General features: G+C 44.8%; 1 protein-coding gene across 1 annotated transcript in view; it reads left to right on the top strand.

Moving 5' to 3' along the window:
- The first annotated feature begins 6,349 nt into the window (after window positions 1-6,349).
- The window catches only part of LOC126213255 (sugar transporter SWEET1-like), a 30,664-nt gene continuing 12,502 nt past the window's right edge, over window positions 6,350-24,511 (top strand). The window contains exon 1 of the mRNA XM_049940906.1: window positions 6,350-6,486. The gene's annotated coding sequence lies outside the window, so the exon portion shown is untranslated. The remainder of the gene's footprint in view (window positions 6,487-24,511) is intronic.

Raw genomic sequence — 24,511 nt, forward strand, 5'->3', positions numbered from 1 at the left:
CACCATATCGCAGATTTTATCAATGATTTCTGGAGCTGTAACCTCCACAGGGCGTCCAGAACGTTCACCATCACTTGTGCCCATATGGCCACTTCGAAAATTTTTAAACCACGTATAACTGTTCTAATCGAAGGTGCAGATTCACCGTAAAGTATCAAGCTTCTCTTTGGTCTCCTGAGGCGTTTTGCCTTTCATAAAGCAATGTTTAATCACCATACGAAATTCTTTGACATTCACTGGACTTTCTTGATTCACTCGACTGCCAAACACAAAAAAATAGACCAATATGACTGAAACTTGGTGTGCGTTCTTTCCAAAGATGCTACTAACTAAACATGACCTCGATACACGACGGTGCGCCATCTCTCGGACTTGGCACGGACTGTTCAAACGCCCCTCGTACAGTAACCTTTTGACAATGTTGACTGGAATACTCTGTTTGGAATTCTAAAGGTGGCAGAGGTAAAAACAAGGAGCGAAAGGCTACTTACAATTTGGACAGAAACCACATGGCACTTAAAGAGTCGAGGGGCATGAAAGGGAAGCAGTGGTTGACAAGGGAGAGAGAGACGTTGGTAGCCTATCCCTGATGTTATTCAGTCTGCATATTGAGCAAGCAGTAAAGGAAACAAAAGAAAAATTTGTTGTAGGAAATAAAGTTCAGAGAGAAGAAATGAAAAGTTTGAAATGTATTGATAACACTGTAATTCTCCCAGACATGCAAACAACTTGGGAGAGCTGTTGATCGGAATTGACAGTGTCTTGAAAGATGCGTGTGAGATGAACATCAACAAAACCTAGACAAGGGTAATGGAATGTAGTCGAATTAGATCAGGTGAAAGTGAGGGAATTAGATTAGGAAACGAGACACTTACAGTAGATGAGTTTTGCCATTAGGACAGCAAAATAACTGATAATGGCCGAAGTGGAGAGGATATAAAATGTAGACTGGGGATGGTGAAGAAAGATGTCCGCCCCCGATAGCTAAGTGGCGCCGGCACGGTAGCTCAGCGTGTTCGGTCAGAACTGTTTGGCCTCTGTAATAAAAAAAAAGCTGAGTGGAAGGATCAACAAACGATCTTGACCGGATGTCCTGTGACGTCTGCAACTACCAAACACAACGATCAACGACGAACGAACAAAAAAAAAATAAAAGTGGTAATGAAACGTCCCCTTAGAAAAATTTATGAATTACTGTACTGGAAAACCTCTAACGTTATTTGCTTCTCAAACAGCTGAGCAAAACTGAACGTACTCAGACATTACTCTCTTTACTTATTCTGATCAACACTAAACTGACACACAACGCAATCTGACTTTCAATAACCCCTACAAAAGAATGGCCCTGACTAACAATAACCCATACCTTTCACGAATCACTTACCTCACAAAAATCTTCGTTACACGAACTACTGCAATACAGCGAGCGCCACTACTGCCAGCTAAATAAAAGATTCAAACTACTGAAGGCACTAACTACTGATAGGCATAGTTAGCAAATGAAAGATTTTCATATAGCAGTTCATGACATCCAGTCTTACAAATTTACTGTCTCCACGTCCAGATCATCCGCTCTCAAAACTCCGCCATCTCTCTCCCCACATCCACCACTGCTGGCGGCTCACCTCCAGCCATCCAACTGCCCAACACTACAATAGCAAATTCCAACAATGCAAACCAGCCACAGACTGCTGACAGCACAGCCAGTGATTTTCATATAGAGCGCTACATGGCGTTACCAACATAAAAACCTTAACAGGCTAGTTACAGTAAGCGAGGCAGAATGTCAGTCCTAAGGGCCCAGGTTCGATTCGTGGCTGGGTCATAGATTTTTTTCCGCTCAGGGACTGGGTATTGTGTTGTCCTAATCATCATCATTTCATCCTCATCAAAGCGCAAGTCGCCAAAGTGGCGTCAAATCGAAAGACTTGCACCCGGCGAATGGTCCACCCGACGGGAGGCCCTAGTCACTTTTGCAGATTGAATAACATCAGGGATAGGCTACCAACGTGTCTCGCTCCCATCTCAACCACTGCTTCCCTTTCATGCCCCTCGACTCTTTAAGTGCCATGGTGTTTCTGGCCAAATTGTAAGTAGTCTTTCGCTCCATGTTTTTACCTCTGTCACCTTTAGAATTCCGAAGAGAGTATAGATTTAAGTGTCAGCAAATCCTTTCTGAAAGTATTTGTGTGAGGTGCAGCCTTGTATGGGAAGTGAAACATGGACGATAAACAGGTTAGACAAGAAGAGAATAGAAGCTTTTGACATGTCGCACTACAGAAGAATGCTGAAGATTAGATGGCTAGATCACGGGACTAATGAGGAGGTACTGAATAGAGTTGGGGAGAAGAGGAATTTGTGGCACAACTTGACTAGAAGAAGGGATCGGTTGGTAGGACACGTTCTGAGTCATCAAGGGATCATCTATTTAGTACTGGAGGGAAGCATGGGGAATAAAAATGCTGGGGGGAGACCAAGAGATGAATACAGCAAGCAGATTCAGAGGGAAGTAGGTTGCAAGAGAGCTGCATCAAACGAATCTTCGAGCTGAAGACCAAAAAAAGAAAACAACCAACTCCCTTCGTTAATGGACCATAAGGTGACTAGCAGCGTTCTAAACTAGAAGCAGATGTGAATGTTATTTCCTCATTTGCAGGAAGAAATGAATACAGTAAGCACATTCAGAAGGATGTAGGGTGCAGTAGGTACTGGGAGATGAAGAAGCTTGCACGGGATAGGGTAGCATGGAGAGCTGCATCAAACCAGTCTCAGGACTGAAGACCACAACAACAACAACGCCCTTCTCCGTCATCCCCGAAAGTTTATAACATCATCTCGCAATCAGCCTGTTTAAGAGATACGCTACATGTAGTAATAAATGTGACACAGGTTAAGGGCCAGTCCAGTACATCCGTACGGAGCTTTTGGGTGAGACCTGCTGAAATGCAGCAAGCAGATGTGAAGGGATAAACAAAGTAAGAGCCTACGGAATATCAGACCAGCTGTGTGGCTGGGTTGAAGAGTTTTTAGCAAACAGAACACAGCATGTTGTTATCAATGGAGAGACGTCTACAGACGTTAAAGTAACCTCTGGCGTGCCACAGGCGAGTGTTATGGGACCATTGCTTTTCACTATATATATACAGCGTGTTACAAAAAGGTACGGCGAAACTTTCAGGAAACATTCCTCACACACAAATAAAGAATGTTATGTGGACATGTGTCCGGAAACGCTTAATTTCCATGTTAGAGGTCATTTTAGTTTCTTCCACCTACGCTCAATGGAGCACGTTATCATGATTTCATACGGGATAGTCTACCTGTGCTGCTAGAACATGTGCCTTTACAAGTACGACACAACATGTGGTTCATGCACGATGGAGGTCCTACACATTTCAGTCGAAGTGTTCGTACGCTTCTCAACAACAGATTCGGTGACCGATGGATTTGTAGAGGCGGACCAATTCCGTGGCCTCCACGCTCTCCTGACCTCAACCTTCTTGACTTTCATTTATGGGGGCATTTGGAAGCTCTTGTCTACGCAACCCCGGTGCCAAATGTAGAGACTCTTCGTGCTCGTATTGTGGACGGCTGTGATACAATACGCCATTCTCCAGGACTGCATCAGCGCATCAGGGATTCCATGCGACGGAGGGTGGATGCACGTATCCTCGCTAACGGAGGACATTTTGAACATTTCCTGTAACAAAGTGTTTGAAGTCACGCTGGTACGTTCTGTTGCTGTGTGTTTCCATTCCATGATTAATGTGATTTGAAGAGAAGTAATAAAATGAGCTCTAACATGGAAAGTAAGCGTTTCCGGACACATGTCCACATAACATACACTCCCGGAAATGGAAAAAAGAACACATTGACACCGGTGTGTCAGACCCACCATACTTGCTCCGGACACTGCGAGAGGGCTGTACAAGCAATGATCACACGCACGGCACAGCGGACACACCAGGAACCGCGGTGTTGGCCGTCGAATGGCGCTAGCTGCGCAGCATTTGTGCACTGCCGCCGTCAGTGTCAGCCAGTTTGCCGTGGCATACGGAGCTCCATCGCAGTCTTTAACACTGGTAGCATGCCGCGACAGCGTGGACGTGAACCGTATGTGCAGTTGACGGACTTTGAGCGAGGGCGTATAGTGGGCATGCGGGAGGCCGGGTGGACGTACCGCCGAATTGCTCAACACGTGGGGCGTGAGGTCTCCACAGTACATCGATGTTGTCGCCAGTGGTCGGCGGATGGTGCACGTGCCCGTCGACCTGGGACCGGACCGCAGCGACGCACGGATGCACGCCAAGACCGTAGGATCCTACGCAGTGCCATAGGGGACCGCACCGCCACTTCCCAGCAAATTAGGGACACTGTTGCTCCTGGGGTATCGGCGAGGACCATTCGCAACCGTCTCCATGAAGCTGGGCTACGGTCCCGCACACCGTTAGGCCGTCTTCCGCTCACGCCCCAACATCGTGCAGCCCGCCTCCAGTGGTGTCGCGACAGGCGTGAATGGAGGGACGAATAGAGACGTGTCGTCTTCAGCGATGAGAGTCGCTTCTGCCTCGGTGCCAATGATGGTCGTATGCGTGTTTGGCGCCGTGCAGGTGAGCGCCACAATCAGGACTGCATACGACCGAGGCACACAGGGCCAACACCCGGCATCATGGTGTGGGGAGCGATCTCCTACACTGGCCGTACACCACTGGTGATCGTCGAGGGGACACTGAATAGTGCACGGTACATCCAAACCGTCATCGAACCCATCGCTCTACCATTCCTAGACCGGCGAGGGAACTTGCTGTTCCAACAGGACAATGCACGTCCGCATGTATCCCGTGCCACCCAACGTGCTCTAGAAGGTGTAAGTCAACTACCCCGGCCAGCAAGATGTCCGGATCTGTCCCCCATTGAGCATGTTTGGGACTGGATGAAGCGTCGTCTCACGCGGTCTGCACGTCCAGCACGAACGCTGGTCCAACTGAGGCGCCAGGTGGAAATGGCATGGCAAGCCGTTCCACAGGACAATATCCAGCATCTCTACGATTGTCTCCATGGGAGAATAGCAGCCTGCATTGCTGCGAAAGGTGGATATACACTGTACTAGTGGCGACATTGTGCATGCTCTGTTGCCTGTGTCTATGTGCCTGTGGTTCTGTCAGTGTGATCATGTATCTGACCCCAGGAATGTGTCAATAAAGTTTCCCCTTCCTGGGACAGTGAATTCACGGTGTTCTTATTTCAATTTCCAGGAGTGTATTTTCTTTCTTTGTGTGTTAGGAATGTTTCCTGAAAGTTTGGCCGTACCTTTTTGTAACACCCTGTATAAATGACCTAGTACACAGTGTCGGAAGTCCCATGCGGCTTTTCGCGGATGATGCTGTAGTATACAGAGAAGTTGCAGCATTAGAAAATTGCAGCGAAATGCAGGAAGATCTGCAGCGGATAGGCATTTGGTGCAGGGAGTGGCAACTGACCCTTAACATAGACAAGTGTAATGTATTGCGAATACGTAGAAAGAAGGATCCTTTATTGTATGATTATATGGTTGCGGAACAAACACTGGTAGCAGTCACTTCTGTAAAATATCTGGGAGAATGCGTGCGGAACGATTTGAAGTGGAATGATCATATAAAATTAATTGTTGGTAAGGCGGGTACCAGGTTGAGAGTCATTGGGAGGGTCCTTAGAAAATGTAGTCCATCAACAAAGGAGGTGACTTACAAAACACTCGATCGACCTATACTTGAGTATTGCTCATCAGTGTGGGATCCGTACGAGATCGGGTTGACGGAGGAGATAGAGAAGATCCAAAGAAGAGCGGCGCGTTTCGTCACAGGGTTATTTGGTAAGCGTGATACCGTTACGGAGATGTTTAGCAAACTCGAGTGGTAGACTCTGCAAGAGAGGCGCTCTGCATCGCGGTGTAGCTTGCTCGCCAGGTTTCGAGAGGGTGCGTTTCTGGATGAGGTATCGAATATATTGCTTCCCCCTATTTATACCTCCCGAGGAGATCACGAATGTAAAATTAGAGAGATTAGAGCGCGCACAGAGGCTTTCCGGCAGTCGTTCTTCCCGCGAACCATACGCGAGTGGAACAGGAAAGGGAGGTAATGACAGTGGCACGTAAAGTGCCCTTCGCCACACACCGTTGGGTGGCTTGCGGAGTATAAATGTAGATGTAGAAATCTGGAATCGCAACAGTTTCAACGCGTGACTGGCAATTGCGCCGCGTCGAGTGACGTCGTTATGAGATAACTGGACGGCGCGCTAGCCTTGGCGGAAGCTGACCCTGAGCGAGGTGTTGAGCCGTCGCTGCCCGCGCATGCGCAGTGCGCAGCCGGACTGCACCGGGCGCTTCGGCAAGAAAGCAGTTGCGACGTGCACGTTTGACCCAGTGCGCAGACTACAGAGATGGCTGCGGTCGCCGTGTGATAGGGCCATCATCTATCTGCTGTGTATCAACGCTTCGTTGCCACCACGGTAAGGAAAACCACTGAAAGCTAAGCTCGGTTTACCGGAAGCGATCACAAGCTATCGCCAGGGGATGTCAAATTGATTCCATATTTTTAGATTTCCACAAGGGTTTAGACACCGTCCCTCACAAGCGACTTCTAACCAAACTGCGTGCCTATGGAATATCGCCACAGTTGTGCGAGTGGATTCGTAATTTCCTGTCAGAAAGGTCCCAGTTCGTAGTAATAGACGGAAAGTCATCGAGTAAAACAGAAGTAATATCCGGCGTTCCCCAAGGAAGTGTTATGGGCCCTCTATTTTCCTGGTCTATATTAACGACATAGGAGACAATCTGAGTAGCCGTCTTAAGATTGTTTGCAGATGATGCCGCCATTTACCGTTTTGTAAAGTCATCAGATGATCAAAACGACTTGCAAAATGATTTAGATAAGATATCTGTACGGCGCGAAAAGTGGCAATTGACCCTGAGTAAAGAAAAGTGTGAAGTTATTCACATGAGTACAAAAAGAAATTTGCTAAATTTGGATTACGCGATAAGTCACACAAATCTGAGTGCTGTAAATTCAACTAAATAGTAGGGGATCACAATTACAAATAACATAAATTGGAACGATCACATAGATAATGTCGTGGGTAGAGCAAACCAAATATTGCGATTCATTGGCAGAACACTTAGACCAGGGCTTAACAACTGGCCGGTTTTGAGAGCGAGTACTCGCGTGTGCTCAGGCATGTGCTCGCGAGCAGGTGCAAGGTCGGGGAGTAGGGTGTGATGGGAGGGAGGGGAAATGCGCGCGCACGTTTGAATAGGGCCGCAGCGTGCCTATTGAATTCGCGCCGACTGTGTAACGTTTAAAGTACTACGATCAGCTCTTAACAGTCACTTCGCTAGTTAAGAATCATGTGATGTCGCCGTTGTGTAACCCCAACCGTGCTTTCGCAGTTCAACCCCCATTGGGAGGAATTTTATCTGTTTACTGAAAAAGATGGTGTTGCAAAATGTTTAGTACGTCACAAAACGCTGAATTCTTTTACGAAATTTAATTTGCAGCGACATTATATGTCGTACCACGCGAAAGACTACGGACGTGGAAAATGTGATGGACCAGATCGTGCACAGGAAGTTTTTAAACTTAAAAGGAAGCTATCCGAAGAAGATCTGGACGACGAAGAAAACTCAACTGAGGCAGCTCTCAGAGTGGGTTACAAAATTGCTTTGCTTTTAGCAAAATCCCTGCGCCCCTTAACTGATGGCGATTTAATAAAAGAATGTTTGGTAGTGTCCATCTCAAGTTGAACAGTTTCGGATTGTGCCATTATCTAACATGACCATTATGCATCGCATACAGGACATGGCAGACGACGTCCAGAGCCAGCTTGCAAATATCTGTAAAGATTTTATGGCGTATTCTCTAGCTCTGGACGAAAGTTTTGATATCACTGGAACAGCGCAGCTTGCCATATTTATTAGAGGTGTTAATAGAGATCTTCAGGTGAGGGAGGAGCTCCTCGATGTAGTAGCCATCAAGAACACTACAACCGGAGGTGATATTTTAAGTAGTGTTGAAGAAAGTGTTGAAAATATAGGATTGTCGTGGAATTCTTTAGTTTCAGTGTCTACAGATGGTAGAGGCATAGACTAAGCTAATAAAATTATGTGGCACGTGTACATTCTCCTTTATTTGTTTCATTTGTCACAGTAATAATTCGTGAGTGATATCCCTGCAGGTGGCCGCGGATTTACATCGACTGGCGGCAGCTGTTGTGTACCCCACGTGACTCTCCCCACTCTCCGCTCTGGCCCGGTAGTGGGGGTAGCGTGCTCGCGCTGCTCCGTGCTCGCGCCTTGCTGCTCACAGCTTGCTCCGCGAGCACGTATGTTGTGAAGCCCTGGCTTAGAAGGTACAAAAGGCTCTGAGCACTATGGGACTTAACTTCTGACGTCATCAGTCCCCTAGAACTTAAAACTACTTAAACGTAACTAACCTAAGGACATCGCACACATCCATGCCTGAGGCAGGATTCGAACCTGGGACCGTAGCGGTCGCGTTGTTCCAGACTGAAGCGCCTAGAACCGCTCGACCACTCCGGCCGGCAAAAGGTCTACCAAACAGACTGCTTACACTAAGCTTGTCCGCCCTATTCTGGAGTACTGCTGTGCTGTGTGGGATCCGCATCAGGTGGGACTGACGGATGTCATGGAAAAAGTACAAAGAAGGGCGGCTCATTTTGTATTATCGCGAAATAGAGGAGATAGTGCCACAGACATCATACATGAATTGGAGTGGCAATCATTAAAACAAAAGCGTTTTTCGTTGCGACAGGATCTCCTCATGAAATTTCGATCACCAGTTTTCTCATTCGATTGCGAAAACATTCTGTTGACACGCATCTACATAGGGAGAAATGATAATCACGATAAAATAAGACAAATCAGGGCTCGCGCAGAAAAATTTAAGTGCTCGTTTTTCCCGCGCGGCGTTCGAGGCTGGAACGGTAGACAGACAGCTTCAACAAATAACAAGGAACGCCGCCTATTCACAACTTAAATAACCGTATCACATTTAAGAAGTCAGTTCTTCCCATCGCTACCAGGAACGTGAGAAAGGCGACAAATTTATGAAATGCTTGCGTCATTTGAGCACAAGATTTGCACTTCAAACGTTTGATGAGTTAATCTCTTCCGTATTCGGCGTTAAACATGTTAGCGAGAAAAAGTTTGCCAAAGGTTTGAAATTGTGCTTGTTGGGAATCGCTAGGTGCTCTCATTACGAAACAATGGATGATTCTAGTCCTGCGGAATTTGCGCCCAATTTTAAGCAGAAGCTGGTCTTTCACGCGTCAAAATGTCTGTGACGTGATATACAGGGTGGTCCATTGATCGTGACGGGCCAAATATCTCACGAAATAAGCGTCAAACGAAAAAACTACAAAGAAGGAAACTCGTCTAGCTTGAAGGGGGAAAACAGATGGCGCTATGGTTGGCCTGCTAGATGGCGCTGCCATAGGTCAAATGGATTCCAACTGCGTTTTTTTTTTTTTTAATAGGAATCCCCATTTCGTATTACATACTCGCGTAGTACGTAAAGAAATAGGAATGTTTTAGTTGGACCACTTTTTTCGCTTTGTGATAGGTGGCGCTGTAATAGTCACAAACATATGGCTCACAATTTTAAATGAACAGTTGGTAACAGGTAGGGTTTTTAAATTAAAATACAGAACGTAGGTACGTTTGAACATTTTCTTTCGGTTGTTCCAATTTGATACATGTACCTTTGTGAACTTTTCATTTCTGAGAACGCATGCTGTTACAGCGTGATTACCTGTAAATACCACATTAAAGCAATAAATGCTGAAAATGACGTGCGTCAACCTCAATGCATTTGGCAATACGTGTAACGACATTCCTCTCAACAGCGAGTAGTTCGCCTTCTGTAATGTTCGCACATGCATTGACAATGCGCTGACGCATGTTGTCAGGCGTTGTCGGTGGATCACGATAGCAAATATCCTTCAACTTTCCCCACAGAAAGAAATCCGGGGACGTCAGATCCGGTGAACGTGCGGGCCACGGTATGGTGCTTCGACGACCAATCCACCTGTCATGAAATGTGCTATTCAATACTGCTTCAACCGCACGCGAGTTATTTGCCCGACATCCAACATGTTGGAAGCACATCGCCATTCTGTCATGCAGTGAAACATCTTGTAGTAACATCGGTAGAACATTACGCAGGAAATCTGCATACATTGCACCGTTTAGATTGCCATCGATAAAATGGGGACCAATTATCCTTCCTCCCATAATTCCGCACCATACATTTACTCCCCGAGGTCGCTGATGTTCCATTTGTCGCAGCCATCGTGGATTTTCCGTTGCCCAATAGTGCATATTATGCCGGTTTACGTTACCGCTGTTGGTGAATGACGCTTCGTCGCTAAATAGAACGCGTGCAAAAAATCTGTCATCGTCCCGTAATTTCTCTTGTTCCCAGTGGCAGAACTGTACACGACGTTCAAAGTCGTCGCCATGGAATTCTTGGTGCATAGAGATATGGTACGGGTGCAATGGATGTTGATGTAGCATTCTCAACACCGACGTTTTCGAGATTCCCGATTCTCGCGCAATTTGTCTGCTACTGATGTGCGGATTAGCCGCGACAGCAGCTGAAACACCTACTTGGGCATCATCATTTGTTGCAGGTCGTGGTTGACGTTTCACATGTGGCTGAACACTTCCTGTTTCCTTAAATAACGTAACTATCCGGCGAACGGTCCGGACACTTGGATGATGTCGTCCAGGAGGGATCACAATAGCCATACATCAACACGGTATAGACCTTTTCCGCAGTTGGTATCACGAAGCAAATACCGTCCGCACTGGCGGAATGTTACGTGATACCACGTACTTATACGTTTATTACAGCGCCATCTATCACAAAGCGAAGAAAGTGGTCCAACTAAAACATTCATATTGCTTTACGTACTACACGAAAGTGCAATAAAAAATGAGGTTTCCTGTTTAAAGAAACGCAGTTGATATCCGTTTGACCTATGACAGCGCCATCTAGCGGGCCAACCATAGCGCCATCTGGTTTCTCCCATCAAGCTAGACGAGTTTCGTTCTTTGTAGATTTTTCGTTTGATGCTTATTTCGTGAGATATTTGTCCCTATCAATGGACCACCCTGTATAAGACAACAAGTGTCTGTCGCAGTTGTTACATCGGTTACTGCTGCTACAATGACAGGTTATCAAGATTTAAGTGAATCTGAACGTAGTGTTGTAGGCCGCGAACGAGTGAAGGGACAGAGCACTTCCGAGGCAGCGATGAAGTGGGGAGTTCATCGTACACTCATTTCAAGAGTGTATCTTGAATATCAGGAAACCGGTAAATCGACAAATCTCCGACACCGCTGCGACCGGAAAATGATCCTGCAAGAACGGGACCGACGACGACTAAAGAGAATCGTTCAACGCGACAGGAGTGCAACCCTTTGCAAATTGCTGCAGATTTCAGTGCTAGGCCATTAACAAGTGTCAGTGTGTGAACCATTCAACGAAACATCAACGATATGGGCTTTCGGAGCCGATGACTGCACGCCTCGCCTGGGTCCGCCAACACCGACGTTGGACTGTTGATGACTCTGCATTTCAGCTAGGGACTGTTGAAGCTGGTGGATGCTCTGTAATGGTGGGGAGGGGGGGGGCGTGTGCTGTTTCAGTGATATGGGACCCTTGATACGTCTAGATACGAGTGTGACAGGCCACACATACGTAAGCGTCTTGTCTGATCACCTGCATCCATTCGTGTCCATTGGGCATTCCGAAGGAGTTGGGCAATTCCAGCAGGACAATGCGACATCCCGCACATCCAGAATTACTCCAGAGTGGCTACAGGAACACTCTTCTGAGTTTAAACACTTCCGCTGGCCACCAAACTCCCGAGACATGAACATTATTGAGCCTATTTTGGTGGCCGAAGTGGCCGTGCGGTTCTAGGCGCTGCAGTCTGGAACCGCATGACCGCTACGGTCGCAGGTTCGAATCCTGCCTCGAGCATGGATGTGTGTGATGTCCTTAGGTTAGGTAGGTTTAAGTAGTTCTAAGTTCTAGGGGACTAATGACCTCAGCAGTTGAGTCCCATAGTGCTCAGAGCCATTTTTGAGCCTATTTTGGTTTCCCTTCAACGTACCAGATGGGAGAGATCTCCACACCCCTTCGTACTCTTACGGATTTATGGACAGCCCTACAGGATTGATGGTGTCAGTTCCCTCCAAGAGTACTTCAGAGACTAGTCGTCTCCATACCACGTCGTGTTGCTCCAGTTTTGCGTGCTCGCGGGAGCCCTACATGATATTAGGCAGATGTACCAGCTTCTTCGGCTCTTCAGTGTATTTGCGTAATACCAATGACAACAGTGGAAAGTGAGAGATATTGGTCCATATAGAAAAGAATAAACTCTTTCACTAAAGTACAATGAAAGAAGAGAGTCTGAGTGCGAAAGCTATGTGGTTCAAATGGCTCTGAGCACTATGGGACTTCTGAGGTCATCAGTCCCCTAGAACTTAGAACTACTTAAACCTAACTAACCTAAGGACATCACACACATCCATGCCCGAGGAAGAATTCGAACCTGCGACCGTAGCGGTCGCGCGATTCCAGACTGAAGCGCCTAGAACCGCTCGGTCACAACGGCCGGCTGAAAGCTATGTGCTCTGTAGAAAAAACACTTTTGAATGTGCATAATTTTAATGAGCTTAATTGACCACTTTGCGGAAGGGAAAGAGAGTAGAATGGACTTTGTTTTGTAAGTAGGCTGTTTATGTTTTCTTATTGGTAACGCCACGTAGCGCTCTGTATGAAAATCACTGGCTGTGCTGTGTGCAGTCTGTGGCTAGTTTGCATTGTTGTCTGCCATTGTAGTGTTGGGCAGCTGGATGTGAACAGCGCGTAGCGTTGCGCAGTTGGAGGTGAGCCGCCAGCAGTGGTGGATGTGGGGAGAGAGATGGCGGAGTTTTGAAATTTGTAAGACTGGATGTCATGAACTGCTATGTATATTATGAGTTTTCAACACTATTAAGGTAAATACATTGTTTGTTCTCTATCAAAATCTTTCATTTGCTAACTATGCCTATCAGTAGTTAGTGCCTTCAGTAGTTAGAATCCTTTATTTAGCTGGCAGTAGTGGCGCTCGCTATATTGCAGTAGTTCGAGTTACGAAGATTTTTGTGAGGTAAGTGATTCATGAAAGGTATAGGTTATTGTTAGTCAGGGCCATTCTTTTGTAGGGATTATTTAAAGTCAGATTGCGTTGCGCTAAAAACATTGTGTGTCAGTTTAAGCACAGTCGTATATAATTTTTCAAAAGGGGACGTTTCATATGGCGTATATCGCAGTTCATGACATCCAGTCTTACAAATTTCAAAACTCCGCCATCTCTCTCCCCACATCCACCACTGCTGGCGGCTCACCTCCAACTGCGCAACGCTACGCGCTGTTCACATCCAACTCCCAACACTACAATGGCAGACAACAATGCAAACTAGCCACAGACTGCACACAGCACAGCCAGTGATTTTCATACAGAGCGCTACGTAACGTTGCCAATAAGAAAACATAAACAGCCTACTTACAGTTTACAAACTTTTTAACTAACGTAAGAATGTTGTTTTGATTTTTGCCCATAAATTACTGTCTTGCCTACAGAAAATATTATAAACTATTTATTTTTGCGTAAATTTTTATCAGGTTGCCCTCCATGGGTTGCGTGCACTCAACAACTGTGGTTAGATAGAGCAGCAATCAGTCGTGGAATTTAGTTGCTTTAATATGATATTTATAGTCACAATGCAGATCAGATTTCGACCTGTGTCAGGTCATTATCAATGCAGTGCGGAATTGTAGCAGTTGTTCGTGCTGAAGTGAATGCTTACACAGTTGAACTGCATGCGGTCAATCAGTTGTTCGTGCTCAAGTGAATGCTTACACAGTTGAACTGCATGCGGTCAATCAGTTGTTCGTGCTAAAGTGAATGCTTACACAGTTGAACTGCATGCGGTCAATCAGTTGTTCGTGCTCAAGTGAATGCTTACACAGTTGAACTGTGTAAGCATTCACTTGAGCACGAACAACTGCTACAATTCCGCACTGCATTGATAATGACCTGACACAGGTCGAAATCTGATCTGCATTGTGACTATAAATGTCATATTAAAGCAACTTAATTCCACGACTGATTGCTGCTCTGTCTAACCAAGTAAATTTTTATATTTTGGTATCAGAGTAAAAAGTTGTGTTGGATAAAGTTTTAAATCATGTCGCTTTGCTAATACACCAAATGCTATATTTTCCCCGTTTAAGAAATACTCTGAAGAGACAAGACGTTGCGTGCGACTGTTTGACGAGATCCGAAGCCCACCGGCCGCAACTGATAACCACTCCTACAAACCGCTCATCCTCGCAAAGCACGCCTTCAAACCACTGTCAGTGTTCCACGCTCCCAACGGAGTCGTCCTCGTCCGTAGCGTGCAGCGACCTTGGAGCCTCCAGAATTCGTTGTACACTTGATCGGCTTACCCCGCATTCACGTGCACCCTGCTTCATAGATTTCAGAGGTGACCTAGTAAAATTTTGCAACACAACGGCGCCGGAATCTGGACATGTTAATGTTTTCCGTCGGCCAGACCTTTGCTTATTCACATCCTGAACAGTACCGTCGGCTTCAACTTTATCGCGAATACGATAAATTGTTGTACGTGTTGCTCACCGAATTCCGTACACATTACACTGTTGCCGTTATACCTCCATTTTATTTTGCCGCAGTGGATACACCGGTTCCCGTGAGATCACCGAAGTTAAGCGCTGTCGGGCGTGGCCGGCCCTTGGATGGGTGACCATCCAGCCGCCATGTGCTGTTGCCATTTTTCGGGGTGCACTCAGCCTCGTGATGCCAAATGAGGAGCTACTCGACCGAATAGTAGCGGCTCCGGTCAAAGAAAACCATCATAACGACCGGGAGAGCGGTGTGCTGGCCACACGCCCCTCCTATCCGCATCCTCACCTGAGGATGACACGGCGGTCGGATGGTCCCGATGGGCCACTTGTGGCCTGAAGACGGAGTGCTTGCTATTTTATTTGGTATGCGTATTCCATGGATCTGTACGTGCGAGGAATTTGCTTGGATGTGGAACAATTATACAAACAGAATTAACACTACAGAGTAATAATAACATCTACATCTACTCTGCAAATCACATTTAAGTGCCTGGCAGAGGGTTCATCGAACCACCTTCACAATTCTCTATTATTCCAATCACCTATAGCGCGCGGAAAGAACGAACACACATATCTTTCACCAACTGCGACATGGTCGTTATCCTATACTGTCAAATGTTTTTAATTCCAGTCTTTGATCACAATATCAATTGTTTAGACGATGACGGGTTTCAGTCCGTAATGACCGTCCTCATGGTGTAACAAAGATCTGAGAATGGTCATTACGGACTGAAACCCGTCATCGTCTAAACAATTGATATTGTGATCGAAGACTGGGATAAAAAAACATTTTACATACATCTTTCCGTACGAGCTCTGATTTCCCTTAGCCCGCATCTCGTGGTCGTGCGGTAGCATTCTCGCTTCCCACGCCCGGGTTCCTGGGTTCGATTCCCGGCGGGGTCAGGGATTTTCTCTGCCTCGTGATGGCTGGGTGTTGTGTGCTGTCCTTAGGTTAGTTAGGTTTAAGTAGTTCTAAGTTCTAGGGGACTTATGACCACAGCAGTTGAGTCCCATAGTGCTCAGAGCCATTTGAACCATTTGATTTCCCTTATTTTATCGTGGTTATCGTTTCTCCCTATGTAGGTCGGTGTCAACAAAATATTTTTGCATTCGGAGGAGAAAGCTGGTGACTGGAATTTCGTGAGAAGATTCCGTCGCAACGAAAAATGCCCTTCTTTTAATGACGTCCAGCCCAAATCCTGTATCATTTCAGTGACACTCTCTCCCCTATTTCGCGGTAATACAAACCGTGCTGTCCTTGTTTGAACTTTTTCGGTGTACTCCATCAGTCCTATCTGGTAAGGATCCCACACCGTGCAGCAGTATTCTAAAAGAGGACGGACAAGCGTAGTGCAGGCAGTCTCGTTAATAGATCTGTTACATTTTCTAAGTGTCCTGCTAATAAAACGCAGTCTTTGGTTAGCCTTCCTCACAACGTTTTCTATGCGTTCCTTTCAATTTAAGTTTTTCGTAATTGTAATTCCTAGGTATTTAGTTGAATTTATGGCCTTTATACTTGACTGATTTATCGTGAAACCGAAGTTTAACGGATTTCTTTTACTACTCATGGGGATGATTTCACACTTATCATTATTTAGGGTCAATCCCCAATTTCCGCACCATACAGGTTTCTTTTCTAAATCGTTTTGCAATTTGTATTGATCTCCTGATGGCTTTACTAGGCGACAAACAACCTAAGACGGCTGCTCAGATTGTCTCCGAAATCATTTATATAGATAAGTAGCAGCAAAGGGCCTATAACACTACCTTGTGGAACGCCAGAAATCACTTCCGTTTTGCTCGATGATACATAGCACAATAAGATAAATAATAGTAACAATTTTTCTTATTTATCTAGTATTGTCATTCATTGTCTAACTTAATATAGTATTGTATTTTTTATCTAATAACTGAATAACAAAATATATCTTCTTATTCAAGAAGTGCACTAACAGTGTGCATGGGAACTCTTAATTATTTCTCGAAAATTCATCTAAGGAGTACAGTGGTATTTCTTTAACGTATGTCTGAATAGCATTCCATTTTCTCTTCCACGTTTAATATAATTAGGCAGTGCATTAAAAGTCTTAATAGCAGCGTACTTTACGCCCTTCTGTAAAAGTGACAAACTTTTTAGTTCAAAATGGAGATTATCTCTAGTGTTATAATTGTGGTATCAACAATTTGTTTCATACTGAGCATAGTTTTTAATGACAAAATTCATCAAAGAGTATGTGTACTCACATGTTGTTGTTAGTATTCCTAACTGTGTGAAGAGTTTTCTGCATGAGGTTCGTGGAGAAACCCCACACATAATTCTGACTGCTCTCTTCTAAACTGTTAGGAATTTTTTTTTAAGTGGTGAATTACCACAGAAGATTATGCCATGACTCGTTAATGAATGAAAGTACCCAAAATAAGATGATTTTAAAATGGTGATGTCCCCAAGATGAGCGATGATTCTTAAGGCAAAAGTTGCTGATGACAGGCATTTTAGAGTCAGGGACACATGATCTTCTCAGTTGAGCCAATTGACAATATAAATCCCTAGGAATTTAGTTGAGTGCACCTGTTCTAGTACCTGGTTGTAGTGTGCAATGACTATGTTTTCTGGATTTTTATTTTTGGTGTGGAATGAGTAAAATTAGTTTTTCCTATATTAACTGAAAGAGGAGTAATTGTAGACCAAGCTGTAACTTCTCTGAGTGTGTCATCAACATCTGGTTCTAGATCATTAGCGGAAGTACTATCTACCACAATGCTTGTATCATCATCAAACATTGTGAATTCACATTTTTTACTAATGCGCAGGGGTAGATCATTAACATACATTAAAAACATCAAGGGCCGAAGGATAGATCCCTGGGGGAATCTGATGCTATATTTTGCCCCATTTGGAAGCCACTGTATTAAGAAATCCACTATTGCAGCCGTGTAGGACCACCTTTTGCTTTCTGTCTTCGAGATATGATTTTAGCCAATTAGCTATAGGCCCTTTGATTTCATAATGACAGGCCTTCTCTAAGTTGGTTTACACAATCAAAAGCCCTGGAAAGGTCACAGAAGACATCAACTGGTGACTTCTTACTGTTAATAGACTGCAAGATATCGCTTGTGAGTGAATATACGGCTTGCTCGGTCGAAGCCCCTTTTTGAAAACCAAACTGTCTATGGTTAACAATATTATGGTTTGTAAATTGCAGCGATCAGTCGCCCTTTTCTAAATTTTATTGAGCGGATCTAGATTTCGGCTAGAGGCTAGCCATTCTCAATGCACTATTATTTTCGCTCAATGCATGTAATGCCTGTTGGTCGGGCTTCATCCACAGTTCATTGATTACTACTGTTACAGGCATTACATGCATTGAGCGAAAATAATAGTGCATTAAGAATGGCTAGCTTCTAGCCGAAATCTATATCTGCACAATAAAATTTAAAAAGGGTGACCGATCGCTGCAATCTATAATTTGCAAGTCAATATAATAGTCGCTGCGTGCAACAGCTTTCTGAATGGAAGATAACCTGATGAATACAATGGTTATCTAGGTGGGCCACAATCCTGTTATGCACTGCTTTTTCAAGAACCTTTGAAAATGTTGTTAACAGGGAGACAGAAAAATAATTCGTGACATCTGTAGCATTGCCGGACTTGTAAAGAGGTGTCAGAATGGCATGTTTCATCCTCTCTAGAACAACTCCTTCACAAAGAGATGTGTTGCAATTGTGAGCAAATACTACACTTACTTCATTACTGAAGATCTTTTACTTTAGTTTTTTTATTTCATTGACAGTTATGAACGATATATTTATATCATTTGAAATTTTGGGGAGGTTGAGTTTCTGATTATCTGCAGCTTCACTTAGATCACCACTGCCACCTATTGGAGAAAGGACAGTTAAAAAGCGGTTGTTAAATGCGTCTGCTTACTATCAACTGTTTTTTGTTCTTTATTGTTTCGATTCTCCCCCCCCCCCCACCACCACCACCACCACCATCACCCCAGAGGGGGAGAGGGGGGGGGGGAGCGGGCTGGCAGCAGCATAGTACGCAGCCTACAGATAAAGTTAGAAAACATAATGAGGAGGAGATATAACAATAAAAAGAGGTGAAAAAACGGTGACTGTTTAAAACTGGTACAGAAAACATAAAAAACAAAGAGGTCAGTGATGCTGATTAAAGACCCTTAGGAAATGGACAGGCACACTTAAAAACACGGCGACAGTCTGGTTTCTATTCGCAACACTTTAAAAAGGGGACGCATAACACTGAACACTCACGGGAAACACTGCACTATACGAAGGCATATGGGTATGAGAGGGGAGGGGCGAGGACCCGCACAGATGAGGAGGGGGGAGGGGGGAGGAGAGGGAAAAAAAGAAAGATGGGGGAGTCATGGAGGGTGAGGGCACAGAAAAACGGGGGGGGGGGGGGGAGGCAGGGCGCACGCGAGAAAGGAGTGGGGAAGACAGTGGAGGGGAACGAAAAAGGACTCCAGGGGAGATATCAACTATTTTCGAATCGTAAATTTCTTCGTTCTTCTAGAACTACTTCAATAGGGTCTTGTATTTCTCAGTCTTACTTCCTCCATTCCTGGAAAACGCGCGCCAAGATCTGTTCTGAAAACAATGGTTTACGTAACGATATCGCCGTCTTACGTAACAGTCGGGACCCTCCGTCTTGCTTTTGTTATCCACTGCGGTAGCAGAGCGCCAAGCGGCCAGAAACTGACACTTCTGAGTACGATATCGCATTAGTGCGAATATTTTTAGAATAGAGAGCGTATGTATTACCCAGAAAGGCCCATGACTACATTTGTCATTCTTTAGTTTCTTAAGGACCTGGGAGGTATTAAACTGCAGTTTACAGGGCTGGTTCCTTAAGATTGTCTTGTAACGTACGGATACTTATTGAAGAATGTCGTTCTGCTTTAATAACAATAAATTGTCAGTAAACACCGGACGACCTGACCTTTTACAGAAAGCCATCATACAATCCCTGGCCAAATTATTATACGCACTACAGTTTCTGAGCAAATATTAATTTATGTCTAACAAAACTTGTTTTTTTAATACATAAATGGTGATAAAATGTATGTGTGTGGTCTGCTTCATAACTAAGGTGATATAACAAATAAATAAAACGTAGTATTTGTTGGAAGTATTTTATTTCAATAATTACACTACCGGCCGTTAAAATTGCTACACCAAGTAGAAATGCGGATGATAAACAGGTACTCATTGGAAAAATATATTAGACTAGAACTGACATGTGATTACATTTTCGCGCAAATTGGGTCCATGGATCCTGAGAAATGAATACCCAGAACAACCACCTCTGGCCCAAATAACGGCCTTGATACGCCTGGGCATTGAGTCAAACAGAGCTTGGATGGCGTGTACAGTTACAGCTGCCCATGCAGCTTCAACACGATACCACAGTTCATCAAGAGTGGTGACTGGCGTATTGTGACGAGCCAGTTGCTCGGCCACCATTGACCAGACGTTTTCAGTTGGTGAGAGATCTGGAGAATGTGCCGGCCAGGGCAGCAGTCGAACATTTTCTGCATCCAGAAAGGCCCGTACAGGACCTGCAACATGCGGTCGTGCATTATCCTGCTGAAATGTGGGGTTTCGCAGGGATCGAATGCAGGGTAGAGCCACGGGTCGTAACGCATCTGAAACGTAACGTCCACTGTTCAAAGTGCAGTCAATGCGAACAAGAGGAGACCGAGACGTGTAACCAATGGCACCCCATACCATCAGGCCGGGTGATACGCCAGTATGGCGATGACGAATACACGCTTCCAATGTGCGATCAACGTGATGTCGCCAAACACGGATGCGACCATCACGATGCTGTAAACAGAACCTGGATTCATCCGAAAAAAAACACGTAATCGCAGCCCCGGTCTCCGAGCTCATAGTCCGTGCTGCTGCAAACGTCGTCGAACTGTTCGTGCAGATGGTTGTCGTCTTGCAAACGTCCCCACCTGTTGACTCGGGGATCAAGACGTGGCTGCACGATCCGTTACAGCCGTGCGGATAAGATGCCTGTCATCTCGACTACTAGTCATTCGAGGCCCTTGGGATCCAGCACGGCGTTCGTATTACCCTCCTGAACCCACCGATTCTGCTAACAGTCACTGGATCTCGACCAACGCGAGCAGCAATGTCGCGATACGATAAACCGCAATCGGTATAGGCTACAATGCGACCTTTATCAAAGTCGGAAACGTGATGGTACGCATTACTCCTCCTTACACGAGGCATGACAACAACGTTTTACCACGCAACGCCGATCAACTGCTGTTTGTGTATGACAAATCGGTTGGAACTTTCCTCATGTCAGCACGTTGTAGGTGTCGCCACCGGCGCCAACCTTGTGTGAATGCTCTGAGAAGCTAATCATTTGCATGTCACAGCATCTTCTTCCTGTCGGTTAAATTTCGCGTCTGTAGCACGTCATCTTCGTGGTGTAGCAATTTTGTTGGCCAGTAGTGTATTACAGTTGCATATTATTCATCGTTATTGGAGTGTTTGAAAACCGAGCTGCAAGAAAAACGCGGCGATTGGACCGCAAAAAGTGATTTTCCATCACGACACCAGCACACACCTCAGCAGTTGTGGTCGCTAAATAATTGGAAATAGGATTCCAACTCGTTTCACATACCCCCCTATTCTCCAGACTTGGCTCCCTCGGACTACTACTTGTTCCCAATTTGAAGAAATGGCTGGCGGAACAAAGATTTTATTCAAACAAGGAGATGATTGCAGCAGCTAATAGCTATTTTGCAGACTTGGACAATTCCTATTATTCGGAAGGGATCAACAAATTAGAACGGCGTTGGACGAAGTGTATAAGTCTAAAAGGAGACTATGTCGAAAAATAAAAAAGGTATACCCCAAACACGTAAGTAGTTTTTATTTTTGCACGAAATTTTCAAACGCCCCTCGTTCTTGACTGCGAAGTAGCGGTTCCGGTCACGTAAACTGACAGCTGCCGGCAGAGCGGTGCGCTGTGCAGTTGCCCCTCCGTATCCGCATCCAGTGACGCCTGTCGGCCGAGGAAGGAACGGTGGTCCGTCGTTGCCGTTGGGCGTTTCGAGGTCTGTTCGGACGGAGAAAGTTATATTACTTTGATACCCAAAAACTAAGCGTAATTCATAACCAACTTTAATTTCACCAGGAATTCTTTGTAAAGGAAGTACGTCTTCATCATATTAATTCGGGCGTGTTCAACAGGTTATAACGATATGTTTACGTAAAGTGTATACATAAACATACAGTTATAAATGTTCCCGTTCGTAGTCTCTAATTATAACAATATGTTACTTTTGTGCTGTAACATATAGCTATAATCAGCGGTGGAAACATATTTGCGAACGCCGACCGTCTGCGGCTGTTTCTTGTTGGATCGTCTGATCAGTCGGAAGTTGCATTGCAGAGGAGAGTAAATGCCTATTCAAAATATAATTATTTTGGATAGCTCAACATGAATTTCCTAAGGGACCGTAGTTTATCATGCATTTACCAGTAGAATATGGCGCGGAGAAAATATTTCGCCGCATGCAACCTCCGTCCGAACTCGACGAAAGAATTCGTGACTGTGAACTCTCTATTTGGCAGAAACATATAGAAAATTAAATAATTTCATGAAGAAGTGAGACATAGATTCTGTAGTAAATGAATAGTCCATACACCAGTTCCATTTAACTCTGAATTTATGGGAATTAATAGACGAACTTACACTGCAATGAAGAAATTAACATGGATGCCGTTTTGACTGGCACTTCTCTTAATGAAAACAATTCCTTTGACGTTTTCACATACACGTCACACAATAAATCTACTGCTAGGCACTTTTAGTATTACACATTTACTTTACACTAGAACAATATTAATTTTGACAATAATAATACGGCGGCAAGACATGCGCGTCCGACACAAATTACAGGAGACAACAAAAGAATGAGTAACTGTTCATCGAGAATATCTCGTACATCCAAACAAAATGTGTAAAAATGTTCTTCTTCTGTCCGTTTTTCGCCCCGCGGTTTTCAAAGTCAATAACTCACAGCATCTCTGACGGCGCTTCGACAATAACAAGTTACATCACAGGTCGTTCACCTTTTACATTTTCGCAACATTATTTGCTAACTGTAGCTGTTGCCGAGCGACTGCTCGATTAATGAATGATTTAAAATGATAAGGCAATCACATAATGTTACAAGGTGAAAAATCGCAAAATATGCACGGTGTGTAGCCTCTCCCCAATGTTATTCAATCTGTATATTGAGCAAGCAGTAAAGGAGACAAAAGAAAAATTCGGAGTCGGTATTAAAATCCATGGAGAAGAAATGAAAACTTTGAGGTTCGCCGATGACATTGGTAATTCTGTCAGAGAGAGCAAAGGACTTGGAAGAGCAGGTGAACGGAATGGGCAGTGTCTTGAAAGGAGGGTATAAGATGAACATCAACAAAAGCAAAACGAGGATAATGGAATGTTGTCGAATTAAGTCGGGTGATGCTGAGGGAATTAGATTAGGAAATGAGACACTTTAAGTAGTAAAGGAGTTTTGCTATTTGGGGAGCAAAATAAGTGATGATGGTCGAAGTAGAGAGGATATAAAATGTAGACTGGCAATGGCAAGGAAAGCGTTTCTGAAGAAGAGAAATTTGTTAATATCGAGTATTGATTTAAGTGTCAGGAAGTCGTTTCTGAAAGTATTTGTGTGGAGTGTAGCCATGTATGGAAGCGAAACGTGGACGATAAATGGTTTGCACAAGAAGAGAATAGAAGCTTTCGAAATGTGGTGCTACAGAAGAATGCTGAAGATTAGATGGGTAGATCACATAACTAATGAGGAGGTATTGAATAGAATTGAAGAGAAGAGAAATTTGTGGCAGAATTTGCCTAGAAGAAGGGATCGGTTGGTAGGACACATTCTGAGGCATCAAGGGATCACCAATTTACTATTGGAGTGCAGCGCGGAGGGTAAAAATCGGAGACCAAGAGATGAATACACTAAACAGATTCAGAAGGATGCAGGTTGCAGTAGGTAATGGGAGATGAAGCTTGCACAGGGTAGATTAGCATGGAGAGCTGCATCAAACCAGTATCTGGACTGAAGACCACAACAACAACATGTATCTGCTGTGGAGAGTGCCCGAAATTTTGTGAAACAAGTAAGTCCGTGGGTGGTACAACACGTTCCATGAAACTCACTGCTTACGTGGTGCGAAAAGATCAGCCCGGCCGGGACCTCCACCAGAGAAGGTGGAGCGTGTGCGAGAATCGTTGGTCGGGAGCGAGAAGGAATCCGGATGGAGAACTGCAAGCGGCTGCGGCCGTCACATACGACGACTACTCGGAACAGTGACATTCCTTCCGACTTTCGAATGATTTGCAGCGGCAACTGGAGGAAGACGGTTTTCCACAAAAACTTCATTGTAGTAATAAAGCCTCACTTCATGTGCCTGGAAAGGTAATTCGTCGTAACGCTCATATTTGGCGCACAGAACATGCACACGAGATTCTAGAACACATTCACGATTCACCTAAAAGTTCTGTACCTAAGGACTGGAAAATCGCTCAAGTCACACTAATACCCAAAAGGGGAAATAGGAGTAATCCCGCTCTATTACAGGTTCATATCACTAACGTCGTTTTGGAACATACGAGGTGTGGCTAGAAAAAAACCGGACTAGTACTGGTGAAACAATAAAACGAATGCAATAAGGCTGAAAGTCGC

The sequence above is a fragment of the Schistocerca nitens genome, chromosome 11, assembly GCF_023898315.1.
Source record: "Schistocerca nitens isolate TAMUIC-IGC-003100 chromosome 11, iqSchNite1.1, whole genome shotgun sequence".
Lineage (NCBI taxonomy): Eukaryota > Metazoa > Arthropoda > Insecta > Orthoptera > Acrididae > Schistocerca > Schistocerca nitens.